The sequence below is a fragment of the Coenobita brevimanus genome, chromosome 70 (assembly GCF_032717465.1).
Source record: "Coenobita brevimanus isolate Jiangsu-jjx chromosome 70, ASM3271746v2, whole genome shotgun sequence".
Classification (NCBI taxonomy): Eukaryota; Metazoa; Arthropoda; class Malacostraca; order Decapoda; family Coenobitidae; genus Coenobita; species Coenobita brevimanus.
Genome location: NC_137023.1, coordinates 58,085,109 through 58,105,110, shown reverse-complemented (window position 1 = coordinate 58,105,110; position 20,002 = coordinate 58,085,109).

Sequence of the window (20,002 nt, the reverse complement as noted above, 5' to 3'; positions counted from 1 at the left end):
ATCACTCTCATCACCATTATCACCATCGTCATCTGTTATCACCATTACCACGATCACCACCACTGTCATCACCATTACCACCTTCATCACAATCGTAATCACCGTTATCACTACAATTTTCAACATATTCCAAATGAAAAACACAGAGTTCCAGTATTTCCAAATTAATAAAAATGGCCAATCACTCTGCACCATAACTAAAACAATGCCATTAACCATCAAATTAAAGCCTAAATGATGAATGTACCGATGTATAGGACCATTTTAATGGGCAATCTGTTAACAGTTCTGCTTTTGTCTTCCTTTTCTCGTTTCTGGATCCTACTCACTAATTCATGACAGGAAACTGGGTTAAAATGATGATGATGATGATGATTATGATGATGATGATGATATTAGTACATTTTGTGATGGTGTTTTTATTCACTGATGATGAAAACATTAATGGTGATGACTATTAATACTAATGTCGATCGTATCACCATCATCAAAAGCGCGTCCTCTCATCCACTGCGAGGCTACTGACGGTCTCCACTCTCACCTATCAGCTTTGTTAACCTCGTCATAAACTCTGCCCAGTCGATTTAGCCTACGATTCTCTGCTTAACCTACCACTTCTATCTCTGGATACGGTAGTCATCGAAGCTAAGGCCGCCTGGTTCTCTCTCTATCTCTTCCTTTAACCCCATCTTTGAGTAGTCATTCTATTTCCGTTGATGTAATATACAGTACCATATGCCACGTCACTGTTCTACCTCAAATACACTAACTTAGCCCAGGTTATCGTCCTTCTGCTGCTTATTTCACGTAATTCAGTGGCAGAAAAAGACAATGCTATGGCTCTACATCCTTTCCGGAGCTCTACTTCCTTACTAACATCATATTCTAATGTTAATCTATTATTACAATTCGACAATGAAGAAGAGATGACAATTTTCGGCCAAGTTAAAGTGAAAAGGTACCGTATTGTTACAGACTTGGCCTAAAAGTTCACAATTAACCGAGACAGCACTGTAATTTAATAAACAAAGCTTGGAACATTAATAATAATTTTTAATGGATATTTAACTCAACAATATTTAACGCGGTGTGATGCAACCGTCTGCCGGATAAAACTGTTCGCCAGTACCCAAACTACCTGTTACAACGGTTAGTATCTACGCCATCCATTAGAGGCTACGTAAGGGACAGGTTTTACACACACACACACACACACACACACACACACACACACACACACACACACGAATGAAAATCAATATATTACAATAACTCTCGATATCCCTGAGGACGGGAAGCCATTAGCCTAACAGCATCAGCAACAACTCTGGTGCTGGAGAGGGGCGCCTTCATCTGGTGGCATCGATATAGCCTAACCAGGCGGTGGAGTTGCCTGGTTATACAAACGTCCCTCGCCTCTCTTTATATCCCCCCCAAAAGAATGATGGTGGAACGGGGACGGATAATTTCAGCCTGCAGTCCACTAGGTTCACGTTTCAGATGAACTAGAGGCTACTACTACTATTATTATATACTACCAACACCACCACCACTGCTTCTACTACTACTACTACTACTACTACTACTACCACACAAACCAGCACATCAACACCAACATCGATGGTCTTCGTTAATTAAACCAGTTACTCCATTTTCAAAAACAATCGGACGCGACAAATGACCTTTTTCCAAATTAATGACAGCAATTAATCGATTTATTACTTTCTGCCAGTGATAATTAAACATTCCTTCCTGAAATGCTTGTACCTGTAATTCTTTCACTCACAGAGGATTTTTCTAAGCTGAATAAAATCGTCTGGCGGTAGGACACAGGCTAAAATAAATGTCACACTGACAGAGAGAGAGAGAGAGAGAGAGAGAGAGAGAGATTGTACCATCATACTATTTCCTTCAACTTAGGGAAGTCCCAAGCAGTCTTAAGTTACAGATCACATTCACCATCTCAATACATCCCTTCTATAATGATCGCTGTGCAAACTGGATTGGCTGGCCGGCTTTCTGTTCAAACTTCCGCATCATATCATCTCAGTACCAGGCCTTCGTGGGTTAAGAATAGCTGAATGGACGGATATCCCTTTTTATTCATCTTTTTCTTTCTTTTCTTTTTTTTGGGGGGAGGTGAATTCGAAAATCAAAATGAAAGTTTACTACGCCTAACCTCTTTCTCTGTTGGGAGGCCTATTATCCCCGCACTTTAAGACGCAGTAAAAGCTAATCATCATCATCACCACCATCATCATCCAACTCCTTGAACCTGATAACATTCTGGGCTTTAATCATGCAATTATCTGGCAATTTTGTCCAATTACTGACGGCTATACTTAACCCTTCCAGCCCAAAGCTGTGTGAAGGACCAGGAACAAAATACAGAATACGTAATCTGATTAACAAAGTACAAAAAGGAAAATGAACGAAGTGGCTGGGTGAATGTATCTACCGTATCAATCTATCTATACCCAGACGCCTTAATCCCGTAAGGGGTGGCCACAATCAAATCACCACCATGTCACCTTGTCCCCTGCCATTTCGCTGCCCTCTCTCCAACTTACACCCCACTCTCTCATGTACCCCCCAAAATCTACATATATTAAAAACGAAATAGCAAACGGAATAAATAGTTAAGTGAACGTTTTAGGCCTACTCACCTTAATTTCCAAGCTTACCTTTCCACTCCCCCAAACCCTGCCATATTACCTAAGCCCTGACACCATCCAACAAGCTTACGTAAACACAACCTGCTATACGGTACTCTAGGCGGTTTCTTTTCATCTAGGGAACTACCCCCCCCCATCTCTCTCTCTCTCTCTCTCTCTCTCTCTCTCTCTCTCTCTCTCTCTCTCTCTCTCTCTCTCTCACTCTCTCTCTCTCTCTCGTCGTTGCATGAAATCCAACAACCCTTAGTTATGGGGTGGGAATGAGTCTCCTTCGTTACAAGTTATCGACCCTCAAAATCTGGCTACACTTGCCATTCCACCCTGCTAAAAAATAAATAAATATATAAAGTTAGCGTCCTTTGCCAGGTTAAACGCACTGTATCACAAAGTTCATCCACACTTCCCTGCCAACTGCGGCTATAGAAAGTGTTACATGAAACATTTTTACATGATATCAGTATGAAGCAGGCAGCATAGGAGTGTGAGAGGAATACACCCTTTCACGTTCGGGGAGGAACGAGAAATGTGGAAGGCAGAACACATTTGCTAGCTGGGCAGTGTAGGCGAAAGTCTGCCCCTTGACGGCACTTCCCTCGGCGTCAACAACCACTACAGTTCGTTCCCCATAACCTGGCTAAGATTTTCGTCATTTACCAGTTTAATTCACGTAGTTCAGAGGCAGATTAACAACAGCTCTATTCGTTCACCCTAACATGGCAAAGATTTTCGTCTTTCAGCAGTTTATTTCACGTGGATAAATGGCAGAAAAATACAATGCTAAGTTTCTATATCCTTCCCACTGCACTTCCTCCTGACTAGCACCATATTCTAGCGTAAACTGGCGGAGACTTTCGTCCTGTTTATTCCACGTGGTTCAAAGACAGACAAATACAATGCTACGGCTCTAAATCCTTTCCATAGCATTTCTTCATGATCAGCATCATATACTAGCGTTAATCTTGTACTACACCTCTGCATTCATGATCGGGAGAAGGCAAATTTAGGCCAAGTTGAAGTGAACAGAGTATATACATAAACTCCTTCAATCCAATGACGTCTATAGCTACCCATATCTTTAAGTGATGCTACAAGACGATTTTATTCAACTTAGTACGGTTCCTTACTAGACAATGGGGTTAATGAAGGTAGTAATTTACCTTAACCCTCTACACTGAAAGCCTACTGCAGCCTGATTAAAATTACCTGGAGACAGCAAAATAATTTACAAATTATGTCAACGTACTGAAAGGGTTACATTACGTCAGTTTTGTCGGGGGAAAAAAAAAAAATCCACTCTTCCGGCCGAAATAATATCGGTAGTCAATTATGGTTTATAAAAAATTTTCACACACTTCTATCAAAAGAGAAAAAAGACTAAAACATCAATTCCAATTACTTAAAACACACACACACACACACACACACACACACACACACACACACTTCAACTTCATCGGTTTGTGCATATAATAATCATAATAATAATAATAATAATAATAATAATAATAATAATAATAATAATGTCAGCGCAATACTACGGATCGGTATACTGTATACCGGTACATCATATCGTCAACCAAACAAGTACCGGTAATAATAATACTCGTAATAATGATACCAGTAATAATAAAAATAATAATAATAATCATTAATATTATAATAACAATAACAAAGACGGACATGTCAATTAAAAAACGAAAATATCCAATATCGAAAAACTCCCCCCTAACAACGAAATAGGCATCGTAGAAGTCAATAAAAACTAAACATACGCTTCAACATCCTTCAATAATATCAAAACTTTCTAACTAAACTTTTCGTTCACATTAATAGCCAAACTTCAATTGGAATTATTGAATATAACGTAATTTCAACTTAAAGCCTAAAAACATCAATAAAAACATAATAAAACACCAATTAAAATGAGCTAAGACATACTACACATTCAAATAATAAAAAAGCCTTACCTGACGTTCATTAATCTACAGGTAATCAATATTTCAAACAATTCCCACCGGTATAACTAAAACATACCATCCATTTCCATATCAAATAAAAATCCTTCACCAAAATAAAATAATAAAATAAGCCCCTTTAGTACGATGTCTGGTCTTCTTTTATTTTAGTGACAGCAAGATGACCTTACACGGATCAGGAACGTCCCCATGCACTCAAGGTGATTAGAACCCTTCCTTAACCCCATTCGACTTCCCTTAATCCATTCAGCGCGAGATCGTACCATAACTGCATACTCGTACAGTTATAAGTGGAGGGGCAGCACCTCTTCCCTCAATGGCTTTGCATACGCTTGGTTAAACTAACTTTGTACGTTATTTATGAAGGGCACGATGGCATTAAAATGATTCCAGCACCACACCAGAAGGGGAGAGCAATGTGTAATAAGCAGAGTAAATCGTTTGGGAAGAGGTGTTAGGGAGCTTCCTTAACTGACGAGAATACAGGCCTTTGATCTTGACCTCTGACTTATTGCACTAAGAAACGACAGGTGTCCTCATTGGCTAACCCTTAACCATTCCACCAGTGTTGTTGAAATCGAATAAAAACTTTCCAAGTTAGACTATTTCACGGCTTGGACTTGCGTGACTATAGTTCACGTCGTGGGATTAACTCGAACAATTTTTAACAGAATTTAACCAAACTTGGTGGAAGGACTGAATGTCATCCAATGAGGAAATTATTTTTTTTTTAGAAAGATAGGTCAAAGGTCAAGATCAAAGTTGACTGCCCTGTGACCTTGACCTCTGACCTGTTTTAAACAAGACAATTTCGACATAAGCTCCCCCTCAACGCTTCCACTAAAGAAAGATAAATACAAACAAAAAGTCTGAATTACCTCTTGGCCGGAGCGCTTCTCTGACGGGGAGAGAGAGAGAGAGAGAGAGAGAGAGAGAGCAATATCAACTGCTGAGGAGGTGGTCTACAAAGTTTCCCACGCCCCCTTGAATACTGCTAATGATGTGCAGATTAGACCCAAATAATTAATACCGTGGGTACCAAGATGCCATTTTTAAAAGCTATAATCATAATTTCCTCAAAGGCAGAATTAAAATCGTACGTCTAAACAGATTCGGGTGATTTAAATACCCGACCTTCAATTCCTCGTGTCAGGTATTTAAATCAGCTCTTTAAATATATCAAAGTAGTTTTAAATTATTCAGTATTTATATACGCAGATATATGTTATTTTTATTCATTTGCGTATTTTTGATCTAGCTACAGGGATCGGACAACTACAAAAATACACCAGAAAATGATATGCCATGTTAAAACCGAGTAGGCATTTAAAACGAGTAATTAGCCATTTATTAGCAGGTACCAAAAACAAAATCAAAGGTCATCGTTCTGTTGTTGTTTTGGTTGTTATTGTGGCCACATGCTTATCTGAACATGGACCCGATGGACTGCAAGTTGAATCTGCATTCCACCATCTTCCTTTCGGGGGAAAGGGAGGGGACTGAAAGCCTTCCAGTGTATCCGGATCTTAGCTGCCCGGGTCACATTTGTGCCATCACGTGAAGGTGTCCCTCTCCAGAACCGTCATCGTACTAAAGGGGTCAAACTTAAACAAACGAAACTATTACCGTTACGGTGGAGGGTGGAGGAGGAGGGTGATGGTGGTGGAGAATGGCAGTGGTAGTGCAGACAGACACCCTCCATCAATTTCAAACACCATCTAACATTGTGTCCACGCAATCCTTAGACTGCAAATTTCCCCACGTAGGCTACGTCCAATTACTACCTGTCCCTTTCACTATCAACACACCGGTATTTTTTCCCCACGGCCACATAAATCTATCACAACTATTCACTCCAGTGCATTCCCAGAGATAAAAGCTTACGCAAATGCACTGCAGATTCACGTACGCAACACTTTCACTTATGCAACGCGAATACGGAGCGTCGGTAGAGTGAACGACGGACGGAGGAGCGTCGCCACTCGACCTACTCACACGACCGCTACGGGGAGACTGACTTGGGAGGCACGGGTGGTGGTACTTTACCTACCCCCATCTTCCTCCTGTCCTCCTTCCCCTGCCCACCTTTCCTCCGACCTTTCTTTTCCTTCCTCCTCCTCTCCTACTCCACGTGAAAAGTATACGGGAAAAAGTTAATAAACATGAAAGCAACGAGTCAACAAACACAGATACAGAGGAGGAAATACAGAAAATACACTACATTAAGGCGGTACTTGACAGCCTTCATGCCCCCTCTCCCTCCCTTCCTTCCTTCTTCCTTCATTTTCTCCCCCCTTCCTTCACTTCACATGGAAAGCAGGTGAGAAAAATTAAATACCAAATACAGAAAGGCACTTAATAGACGCAAAGACAGAAGTGGAAATAGGGAAAATACACGAACGAATCTCATAATGGTGCAGTACTGAACACCCTACAATACATGCACCTCTCTCTCTCTCTCTCTCTCTCTCTCTCTCTCTCTCTCTCTCTCTCTCTCTCGTGTGCAAGAAAAGATGGATTATCATAAATAGAAATCTTAAAGTAAACATGGAACACACACACACACACACACACACACACACACACACACACTCACACTCACGCAACGTCAGTACCCTGCAGCCTACCCCACTTCGTTTTCCTCTTTCTCCTTTCCATCCTCTCCTGTCCTCCCACGTGCAAAGGAACATGGAAAACGAGAAATCATAATATTGAAGAAAGCACAGATAAAAAATGGCGCCTTCTTATTTCTCTCCTCTCCCAGCCTTCCTCCTTTCTTCCCTTCCTTCTTCCTTCAATCCCTGCATCCTCCACTCCGTCCTTCCTTCTCTCCCACCTCTTCATCCCTCCCTCCTTCTCCATCTCTTCCTCCTTCCCTCACTTCTTGCCTCCATCCCTCCAGAAGGAGTGACAAATAATGATGATGAGGGAAAGTGAAGGTGAATAAAGGCAAGCAGAGAATAGACGAAATAAGGACGCAAAAAAAAAAAAAAAAAAGTCAGATTTCTACAGCCTGTTCCCTCCCTCATGCTTAATTCCCTCCTCCTCCTCCTCCTCTCCTTCCCTTTTCTCCCATCTTCTCTCACTCCCTCTAAATGTAAAGACTAAGTAAAACAATAAATTATGATGCTACAGGAAGGCAAAGATAATAAATAAAAGCAAGAACAGAAGAAAGTTGCAAACTGCAAGAGACAAAACTGGCAACCTATCATACCCCCATTTCCCTACTTCCTTCTCTCCGTCCCCCACTCTTCTCCCTCCCCTACTTTCCTCCAGCTCTCCTTTCCTCTATTTCTTCTCCGTCTTCCCTACTTTTCTCCACTTCTCCTTCCCTCCATTCTTCTCTTCCATCCTCCACGTTCAGAGTAGCTACAAAGGACTAAAAAGGAAAGAAAAGACTCCTATACGGTACCCATTTTGCCCTATCTTGTCCTAAAATTGCCATCTCCCCACAATGAGAGCTGAGTTGTAGCAATATATTGACACTAGCATATGCTGCCAATCACAAAGAACTGCCACGGAGGGGATGCTGAGTCGTAGCACCGGTACCGGTATTGTCTTTTTATGCCAGTGAACTAAGTGATAATTATAACCTACAAAAGGAAATCTGAGCCAAGTTAAGGTAAAAGAATTACAGTCCTTTTGAGGCAGCGTGTTATAAGGTGGGTAACTATTTTACGAGTCAGAGAGATAAAAAAAAAAAAAGACACCAAACAGGATGAACAATTTAAACAGTAATGCTGAAAAAAAATAAAAGAAGGGGAATAAAATAAAAAGCAAAAGATGAGAGATGAAGCACACACGAGACAAATATGGAAACCTATCTACCCCCTTCTCTTTCTCTTCTTCCCCCTTCTCATTCTTCCCTCCCTCCACCCTGCTCCCACTCTTCTTCCCGTTTCTCCTTCCTTCCTTCCTTGTCTCTCTACGGCAGGCTACCTCCCTCCCTCCCCTCCTTCTGGCAGACCAAGTGCAAAGAAAAATAGACGGAACATTTTTAAAACAATTGTACTATAGGAAGGACAGTAAATTTAAAGACCATAAGAGGAGGGGAATCTCGAACAAGAGGGGTCAGGGTAGGAAAATGGCGAGGGACTGAAACGGTGGAAGATAAAATGGAGAGAGAGAGAGAGAGAGAGAGAGAGAGAGAGAGAGAGAGAGAGAGAGAGAGAGAGAGAGAGAGAGAGAGAGAGAGCACCTGAACGAGAAGGCAGGTAATGTAAGAGAGAAGAGAGTGGAGGATAACAGTGACAATACATTAATCAACACGGCACGATAACAATAGCAGCACTAACGAAGCTGTAACGACAACAACATTCAATCGTTACCACAATCACAGTTAAGGGACAAATACATCTTTCAGCGTGTGGTACTTCTCTTGAATTCAGTTACATATCTGAGCTGCATCGCTTCCTAAGTCTATTTGTATGCATTTGAACGCAAAGAATCACAAACAAAGGGAAATGGAAAACGATAAACTGTAATACTGAAGGAAAGGAAAAATTGTGAATGAAGGCAAGAACAGAAGAGGAAAGACGGGATATACAAGATTTAACCTATCTAGCCTCCTCCCCCTCCATTCTCCGTCCCCTCCTTGTTTCCTTCCTTTCCCTTCCTCCTTCCTCTTCATCCTTCCCTCTTTCCTTTCGTTCCCTCCTTGCTCTCCATCTCTCTCTTCTCCCCTCCCTCCTTTCTTATCCTCCCTTCCCCTCACCTCAGATACGGAACTCATTAAAGACTCCATAGTAACCGTACTAATAATGCTGAAGTTCTCTTGTTGATACTTGATGTACTCGCCAACATCACCAAAAAACATAATGGAACTAAGGAAGGGGAAACACACGAATGACTAGGCGTGAGTCTTAGGTTGGTTAGCATCTTAAAACGGAGGGACTGGAAAACAGCTGTAGCATCGACTATGGGTAATTCATTATCAGTATCTATCTGTCTTTCCATCCATCCATCCATCTATCTGTCTATCTACCTACCTATCTACCTATCTGTCTGCAAACACATACACACAGACACACAGACAGAGGGGCATAACTATATACATGGACAGGTAACAGACATACCCAGATGGAAAGACAGACAGATAGGTTGATAGAGACACAAAGACGGATAGGTAGACAGACGGACGGACAGAGAGATACTGCTAGACAGACAGATATAGACAAAGAGAAAGACAAACGGATAAACATATAAACAGACAGACTGAGATACAGGGAGACAGATCTACCCAGCAAATGCATTACAATACCTTTTTGTTTGCATCAATAACAAACGAATATACCACCATGCAATAACCAGATCATCCCCCAAAATATGACCTTGTAAAAATCTCCAAAAGCCAGTGGAAATAAAAGACCATTATTACAAAATGATTTACCACGTAGGAGTGTGCTCTATAACGAGGCAGTTCATCGGGGCTTGTAATGGCCCTGTCGTGGTCATTATACGGGGCACAATGGCAGCGTGACGTCACAGGCATAAAGGCACTGATTACCACATGAAAGAGAAGGACACACACACACACACACACACACACACACCGCTCGCTGGTGCAGTGGTAACGCTCTCGCTTGCCAACTGGTGGACGGGAGTTCGCGCCTCGCTCAGGTTGCGAAAAGTTTCACTGACGAAGTGGGTGGTTACTGTCCCCCTGGAGCAAGTAGGACGGGTGTGTGCGGGTGTGAAGGTCACAGCCTTGCCCATAGATCGGACTATATGAGCTCTCAGCTCCTTTCCGGGAGGGTAAAAGCTGACGATCACGACCATCAAGTGATCCTGACCGACCCGGTGAATTACACACACAACGAAAATGAGGAAAACACATGAAGAGGCACATACACATAAAATTGAGACAAACGCACACAAACAAGGAGACAAACATGAATGGAACACACACACACACACACACACACGTTAACAAAATAACAAAGGATTACACACAATACAGCACTACAGATTTGCACGTCACTGAATATGGTGATTCCTCTTTCGCATTATTTCACGGTATTCCCCTTCCGAAATGGTAACAGCGACGTTACTACGTTAATTACAGAACCTCATCAATGTTACGAATAGCCTGGTCTAACCGAACCAGTACAGAATTACCTGATAATGTGATTATTAGGGACTTCGGTAACGTGACGTAATGTATGGGGATTCGCTATGAGTAATGCATTCTGCGTCTGAAAATCAAAGCATTCTGCGTGTGAAAATCCTGAGTGAATGGTGTGATGCGACCGGGCACTTTCCAGAGATGCTCTCAGTGTGGTGGGTCTTGCTCCTCCTGAGCAGTATTCAAGCCTCGCACTGTGCTTACTTAAATGGGCTCGTAAAAAAAAAAATGTATAAATCCTACCTTTATACTGTAGATGTAGGAAGCTATGAATAAACGGATCGTCTGATTACAAACACAGGCTGCGTGTGCGCGGTGTACGAGAGGAACCAAAACACATCACATCGCATTTCGGCGGCGATGGGCATCTACCATAAATGCCAAGATTCGTCGGTCCTACCATTTATATCCAGGCACTTACGGTGCTATAAATGAACTGCACTAACTTCTGAACATCTGTGAATGAGGGCTTTCCTGGATTTCTGCCCTTACCGCTAAAACAATAACTATGCACACACACGACTTACCTCGGCCATGAGAAGTTTACATCCTGGCCTCTTGCTCCTCTTTTCAGCAACTATGTTATTTAAACGCCATACTCTTACACTAGTGAGTTCCACTGATGTTCCAACACAAAACTTGTCTGTTTAAGAAGCGCAAGGCAGGCCAGGACACACATAATACTCAAAAATTTAGGGTGACGTGCTCTCTCGTCAGGCATTTTCACCGAATCGGATTCGGATTCGGCACCCGGCAGTCATTAATCGAATCGGCATTTTTAATTGGAAAATATTATAATTTTTATCACCTTATAGGTTCATGAACATCTAATTACCTGAAATCCGGTCAAAAATGTTTTTTTTATTTAGCCATTTATATACTTTAAAAATCAGGATTCAGAGCAAAAATGTGCTAAAGTTAGCGGAAGTGTTCCGCCTTGACAGACTTCCATTTTGCATGAACATTGAGTTAAAATGGAAATAAATGTACAGACAGGCATATTTGACCTATTTGCCGATATTTTGGTAGTAACCGGTAGTTATTTTCAAATATAAAATTTTGAAGATTTGAGGGATGTTTTTGGGCTATATTAAGAGAGATAATGCAACCACTGGGGCTATTTCTTGTGTCTGGAATAAACTTTAGCATTTAAGTAGACGTTCTTGATACTGTTTAAAGTTATGTCACTAAAACTGTGCTATAACAGGTAGTGAGAGTGCAATTAATGGTGATGGTGTTAGTCTAACACCATCACCACCACCACAGCTTCAACCATTACCACTAACTACCATCACCATCACGACCAGCTTCAACCATTATCACTAACTACCGTCACCACCACCAACTACCATCATTACCCCCCCCATCAACTACTATCATTACCACCACCCCCATCAACTACCATCATTACTATCACCACCACCAACTATCATCATTGCCATCACCACCCCCTACCACCATCATTACCACCAACAACAACAATAGCAACCACCTTTACCATCACTACCACCATAGCCATCACCACCACCAACAACTACCACCACCACCACCACCACCACCAGCACCACCTACCACCATTATCATCACCTGCCTACTGCATCGGCTACTGATATGATGATGATGATGATGATGATCTCTTACTTCTATGGCATTGCCTACAGTCTGTTGAATAAAAATGAGAATACATTGTTTTCCTTTTATTATCATAAATTAGATTCTTGTACAAATTATATACAAAATATAGCACACCACTGTTATACATAAATTATACTGGAAATCACCAATATCATTATGACAATGGGAGAAAATACAGACGGAGAAATACAGTATTTACAAAGTCACTACAAATTAAAATACGCAAGTGTCAAAGAGATGCCTAAAAAAAACTCATTCTTTCAAAGTAAGTAGCCACATAAACTTGTAAAGGGTATAGTGAGTTGATATATACGTGAAGCAATATGTTCGGTATTAGGGCATAATCTAGATGGCGTAGGAGACATCATACCACTTCTTCCTTTGGCGATTTATTTTACTTACTACACCTGAAAGTTCTCTTGTATGTTATTTTTGCCATTTTAATATCAACATAGTTTGCATCAATAACAGAGAACACGATACCGAGGTCAAAAATGCAAAATTAATCGCTATGGACAAGGGTTTACAAAATCTCCAAATCCACTGAGATTATGGCCCATAATGTGATTGCAGAACGATGACCGTAAGCAAACTACAGTAATTCCTTGTTATAAATCCTAGCAGTTTTCACCAAGTACAGATATGTTCCGAACTATTACTTCATCACAGTAGTAGTAGCTGTTGCTCAGGTTCATATTATGTGTGAACCCAATGGACTGCAGATTGAAGTTATCCTTCTCATACAGTCTACCATCTTGTAAGTAAAGGAAGTATAGTACAGTACTTAAACTTTTTCCATACAACTGGTACTCTAAATTGCGGGAAACTGGCAAACATAGGTAGAAATGGAGCTTTCATCCACTCATAGTTGGAATACCTCTAGTGCCTATCCTGTCTTCTATTACAGCTACTGTACGGCCAGATTAATTTATTCAGCTAAAGACATGGGAGCTTGAAAGAGTTAAAACAGGTACCATTAACACTCTCATGTAGGGATATCACTATTATTCTATTGCAGTTAATACTAAAGGATATTACTCAGCTGATAGTGACTTAAAGGAACCAATGAGCTAACAGGCAAAATTTCTGCAAGTTACTGTGGCATTACAAAAAAAAAAAAAAAAAAAAAAAAATGGGGGGGGGGGGACTTATAACAAGGGCTTACTGTACTAATTTGACATCTTCCAAACAATATCGCCTGTTCTGCAAGTAATGATGGCAACAGTATGAACACCGGCACTGGGATCGAAGGCAAAAATTACACTACATTCAAATCAAACAGCAATTAATTGAAAAAGTTTAACACTGATCATAATAAACCATAGATACAGTATTCAGTACTTGGACAATTTAGCACTCATTAAGCTCTCACTGTTTAAATTACAAAACATCAAGCCATCACATATCCACTAACTGAAGACAAAGAGATGACAACACCGCAAGTCATCGTATAATTGAGCAAACACAAAGAGTACGCCAAAAACACACATACAGGAGCTCAACAGAAAACCGTACTTTTGTCAAGACTGTGAATGGCACTTACCCCATCCCCTGCCATGGATGCATCTGGCTATTTTACTCCAAATGGAATCATTAGGAATGAATGGGGTAAACATTGTCCAAGCCTGACATGTACATGCTAATTTTCTGATTACAGTACCTGGGTCTGAATTCACAAATAAATTTATGAAAAAGTCCCTCTCATAGCTCAACTTTGATTTCCCAGTAAGAACTGGAAACATGGAAAGGCTCTACCCTCTCCTTTGATCATCCTTCCTACAAAACAAACCACAATTACAGAAGGCTTGATTCTAAGTACAGTAAAAAAACAAGAGACAATAATATTTTAGTCCCCATTCTTTGTCCTTCCCACAAAAACAAGTTATAGTTATGCATGGATTTGATATTATGTAGGAAGAACAATAAATGGAAAGATTTGGGCCACCTTTCCTTCATCTTCTCATAAAAAACAAATCACAGTTACAACAGAGACATTATCATAAATTTGTTTGCAACTCCAGCCCATGCTTGCTCGCATAGTTTTGAGACATACTCAGTAAAAAGGAGGAATGTCTACTAACACCAGCCACAAATCTAATGAAAGATGACATGATCAGTTACAACACTACATCCTTTTGAAGGTCCACTCCTCAGTATTCGACTTTCATTATGGATACGCACATTCTACAAAATTTTTCATGACTAACTTGAATTACACTGAGGACTTTAGCCACTTCACTACAATGATGTGTTTTTCATTTTATTTTTCCTACCTTCAGGTGCTTTTAATATGCTTAGTAGAGACCTTCTGATTTGGAAGGGATAGCTAAGCCATCATTAACCCCTTTTTTAATAGAGGTCCATTTTGAAGCTGAATGAGTGTCGATAGGTAGCAGGAATAAAATAACAATACACATTATCATATTGAATGGGTTATGCCAATCATGGTAGTTCTTTTATTACCATTCAGGATGATGTAGATTTCAAATATTCTGATTCTATATTCTGCAATGATATTTAGTTTTCATAACACTAGGTACTCGATCCATCATAACCTGTGATAACAATTGACCAAAGACAAATGATATCTCCATAGTTTTGGCCAACTAGCAAGTGAGAGGTGACATGATGATTACCATGTCATTTTAAATGACAGTAAATTCTCAATCTGCCTCTTGCACTGACCTGACAGAGCCTTAAATTACAAAAGGTTCTTGCAGGACAATATGGAACCTGAGTGTTGATTTCTCTAAACTCAATTTTCTGCAGCATTTAATATTTGATCTGATACTGATTCATAGAATCAAACAGATATGTTATTTTTAACTTTTGTTTGAAATCAACAAACATTTTACTTAAGTGGAGCTAAACATTTTGAAGGCTTGTATTATGAGTGAATGGAGGTAAGGCCCATATTAACTGGGCATTTGGCTGATACTGTAATTCTTCTTGTGTTCATTTCCTTGTTTCTGTATCCTACCCATCCCATTTATAACAATGGGAGCAATGGTAGGAATATACCGATGACAACAATCTATTTACAGCTTTTCATCAGCAGAGTCTGGGAGAAGCCCCTTGCTCAAACCCACGAGAGCCAATACTGAGGTGGACACAAGTGTATTATTACATTATCACACTTCAAAACAAATAAATACTAAATACTGTTAAACTGATATATATATATATATATATATATACAGTATATATATATATATATATATATATATATATATATATATATATATATATATATATATATATATACTGTTCCTTTCCTATACCCAGTGGCCAACAAGCACGTTCACACAATGCAATAATAAAGGTATATATGTACAGCCATGAAAGGAAATGGTGAACCTAATTAGATGCCACACACACAAATTTGTCTTTGGAAAGAAAAAAAAAAAAATTAAATATAGCATGACCAACTCATATTTCACCCTTTCATTCCAATCATGTACTTTCTATTTTGCTGTTGGTAATACTAGACTATTTTATTCAATTAGGGGAGATTTAGTAAAGTGTATCATTCAGAAAGTCAGTCCAAAGAAGAGAGTCATATGACAGTAACAAGAAAAAATTAAAAAATACATCCGAGGCCTAAGGGGGTGAAACCGTTCTTATATATTTTTTTTAATATAAATGTGTCAAAGAAATTTTTTTACATAAACGTTTAGCAGAATTTTTTTTAAACGTCAAAGAAACACTTTTTATTTCATAAATGAGTGTTAATGAAATTATTTTCTTTTTTCACATAAATGTGTGTCGAAGGGGTAGTGAGACTAGAAAACAGACACGGCAGCAGGACTAGCACACCTCAGTGGGGACTCAGTGGAGGCAACACTCATATTACGAGATGATGCCTCAGCAAGGGAAGTGTATTCTAGGTAGCATGGGCATCTTTGTTGTACCTCTTCCTTAGCCATTTGTTTTACATATCCTTAACATTCTCTTGTATGCCTCTTATATCGTTTTAAATATTTACACAGTTTTCAAGATTAAAACATAAAGCTGATAAAAGCCAAGCCTATACAGTATTATCCCATGTTAATGACCCACAGTGGGACTAGTAATGTGCTGAATAAATTGCTAAGGAAAAAATGTTAAGATACTCAAAAACTATATCAATTACCAAGCATACTGAGAATCTGCACTGTGGAAGAAAAATGACAAGATGAATGTATATGAATCCTAAGCTCGCACAATGGCATTTTAACCCTTTCAATCCAGAGGTGTATAATTTCTCCTTGCTACTATCAGATGATTTTATTCAGCTTAGGACAGCTCCCTATTAATGTGGAGATTAATGAAGCCTAGATCTAAACCACCCACTACGATAAGTCTCTTCAGAGTTTAATAAAATCACGTGATGTGAGTAAAACAAAAAAGATGTCCTCTGACTGAAGGGGCCAAGTGGCTTTAAAGATTTTGCAATATTTCTTCTCTAAAGATTATTCAGCCCATTAAACCTCAATAATCTTTTTGTGTGTTACTGATGCAATCCATGTTGATATATACTGTATAAAACAAAAAAGAGATATACCATATACGAGAATGTTAACGTTTTGTATGTAAAATTCTGTTAATCACTACTGAAGAAGCAAGATTTCATAAAAGTCTTCCTTTGTAATTTACTCTGCACATTACACCCCAGCATCCTCTTGTATGCTATTGATACAAATGATGTTTGTTTTTAAAACGATATAAATAACATACATGGGAATGCTACGATGTGCAAAATAACTTGCTAAGGAAGAGGTCTTATGACGCTTCCTCCACCACCTAGAATATGGCCTACTGACTCATGACCACAAAACTGGAGGGGGGGGGGGTGAGATCTAGTACATGTACTGTATGGTATATAGTATGATACTTTGAATGGCAGCAGAAGATAAAACACGATACACATTATTACATGTATTAAGAATCATAGTCAGGAGCACGTTCACTCTTCAGTCTCATAACATACTGTAGTTGCAAGGCTGGGGAACGAGGTGTTGATGATGATGATTATTATTTTTTTTTTCAATGCTTGCCATCTCCAGATGACTTTAGTTTGCTTAGATGAAATTTTTCAAACTGGCAATGAGAGATACAGTCTTCATTACTCCCTTCAGCTGGGGAGATCTTTCCTAAATTTAACAAAATCATCTGGAGGAAAAAAAAAAAAAAAAAAAAAAAGTCATCAGACCAAAGAAGTTAAACTTACCAGTATGGGATTTACATTATATCAGTGCAGCTTCAGAATTCACAATTATATGATATTCACCGGGTTCATGACCATACTCTAAGCAGCACAGGAGGCTTTGTAACACATATTCCTTAGCAATATTTTTCATATGTTGGACCTTAACATTCTCTTCTATGCTTGCTTTATCATATATTCCTCAGGAATATCACTTGGCAAATTAAACCTTAACATTCTCTTCTATGCTTCCTTTATCATATCTTCTTCAGCAATATCACTTGGCAAATTATACCTTAGCATTGTCTTGTATGCTTGCTTTAATATCCCCATAGTCTGCATCAAAAACAACCAAGATGAAACTGAGGTGTATGTGCAGAATTGACTGCTAAGGATGACATGCTACAAAACTTTCACAGCCACTTAAAATTCATTACAACACTCACATCACTTCAGTGCTTGGAGAAAGACTAAACAAACGTTAAGCAGAAACAAGTTCCTGCACAAAGTGGTATAATGTATCCTCATTTACGCTCCTACTTATTCACGACTAGTAAATGTGCCATATTCTCAATAGCAAGGGAGACTTTGTAGCACTTCTTCCTTGACGATTTATGTTATTACATTCCAATACCCAAGTATCTTCATATTACTGACATAGCTTCTGTCAGTACCAAAAAATAAAACAATAAATAATGATTCTGTCTTACCCTCTTCAGGCCATAGGGTCCCAGGGCTAAGCTACTGTAGTCCAGTATATTATTTTAAGGATAAATGTCCATCCAACCTCCCCAGATGGCACTGCATGATCAATAAACCTTCAGTCACCTCCTAGGGAACAAGCCTGTGTGTGTGGCTAGAACATCACTGCAACCTGGACATTCTAACCACTGGACTACCTTGATATTTTCTTGTATGGTATTAACATATTTATTTATTACAATTGGCATACCTTGGATTACTAACATACAAATGGATCCTAAATTGCAATAGGCAAAATTAATCACTGAGGAAGAGGGTCTGCAAAATCCCCCTTGACCATCCCACACACGACCCATCGTAAATGCCGCAGTGCATTTGTTCTAACCTGAGGAAGATCCCTAACCTCCTTCAGGTCAGCTGATGGCCAAGTGTAGTCAGACTGGAGGCCTGATTTGACTAGTAACCAAGGAGACTCATCCCTACCACATAATCAAGGCTCATCGAATTTCATGCAACCACCACTCCATATTCAAGCTGTGGGAAAGGTCATATTCCATCAGGTGAAAATAGACTGATCACAGGGATGACAAAGAAACATACAGCTACCCTGACCTGGCTGAAACTAAGACTGACAGGAGGGAGGTGGTCTGTCAGGCAGTTCTGACGCTATCGCCCATATTTTCAGATATTCTTGGAACCTAAGTTGCTAAGGAAGAGGTGTCAAGAAATCTCCCAAACCACTTAGAATACTGCCCTACACGTCTACATTTGGGCTGCCAGATTTACCAGAGCTTCTATGAGAGGCACAGGAGTTAGGGCCATACTACTAAAACTGAGAGCACGAAGGTACAGTATATGTAAAAACAGGGTAACAGGCAATCCCACTCTACCCCTATGAGGCATGGGGACTGAGGCTCAACTACCGTAGTCCAGTAAATTTAAGGGTAGATGACCAGCTTACCTTCCTTGGTGGCATCACATGAAACAATGTCAGGCTGCCACTTTGATTGGGGTGTTTCAACTTTCTGACCATTAATATTCGATAGTCATATAGGAACACCTGTATTTGCTAGATGTGATCATCCTGCATTCCATTACAGAATGCAATTGGCAATGATACAGGAAGGTCAGACGTGTTCTACCAACATCATGCTTCAGAAATTGTAAAAAAGCTGGAGAGGGAGGGAGGGGTGGGGTTTGTCCAGACCTCCACACACTCAGTTTTAATAACAAAGCCCTTAGTTACTGTATCTGGAGAGGCGCCACATCTCTACATGAGATTCACCACAACAACATAACATTATCAGAGTTGCTGTCGTGGTATTAGAATCTTACTGGTAAAAGAGGCTAAAATAATGTATTCCTTAAGCTATATATCACAAGGTGTTTTTTACTTCAAAGATGGAAGCATTGCATCAGCATCCTTGGGTACAGCTAAGTCCTCGTTATATGCCAGAGATGTGTTCCAAAATATTATTATTTTTTTTTTTTTTCAATCAACTGATTTGAAATATGTGGAAGTGGATGAGCATAACAAAAGGCAATGGAAATGTAATTAGCATTCTTTCTTTTTAATTTACTGTGAATCTGATTTAAAAAAAAATAAATAAAGATGGCAACATATAACGAGGCAAAACAGTAATAGCCAAACCCAGTTTACCCCCTTTGACATGTTGCAGCCTAAGGCTTGGCTACTGTATTCCAG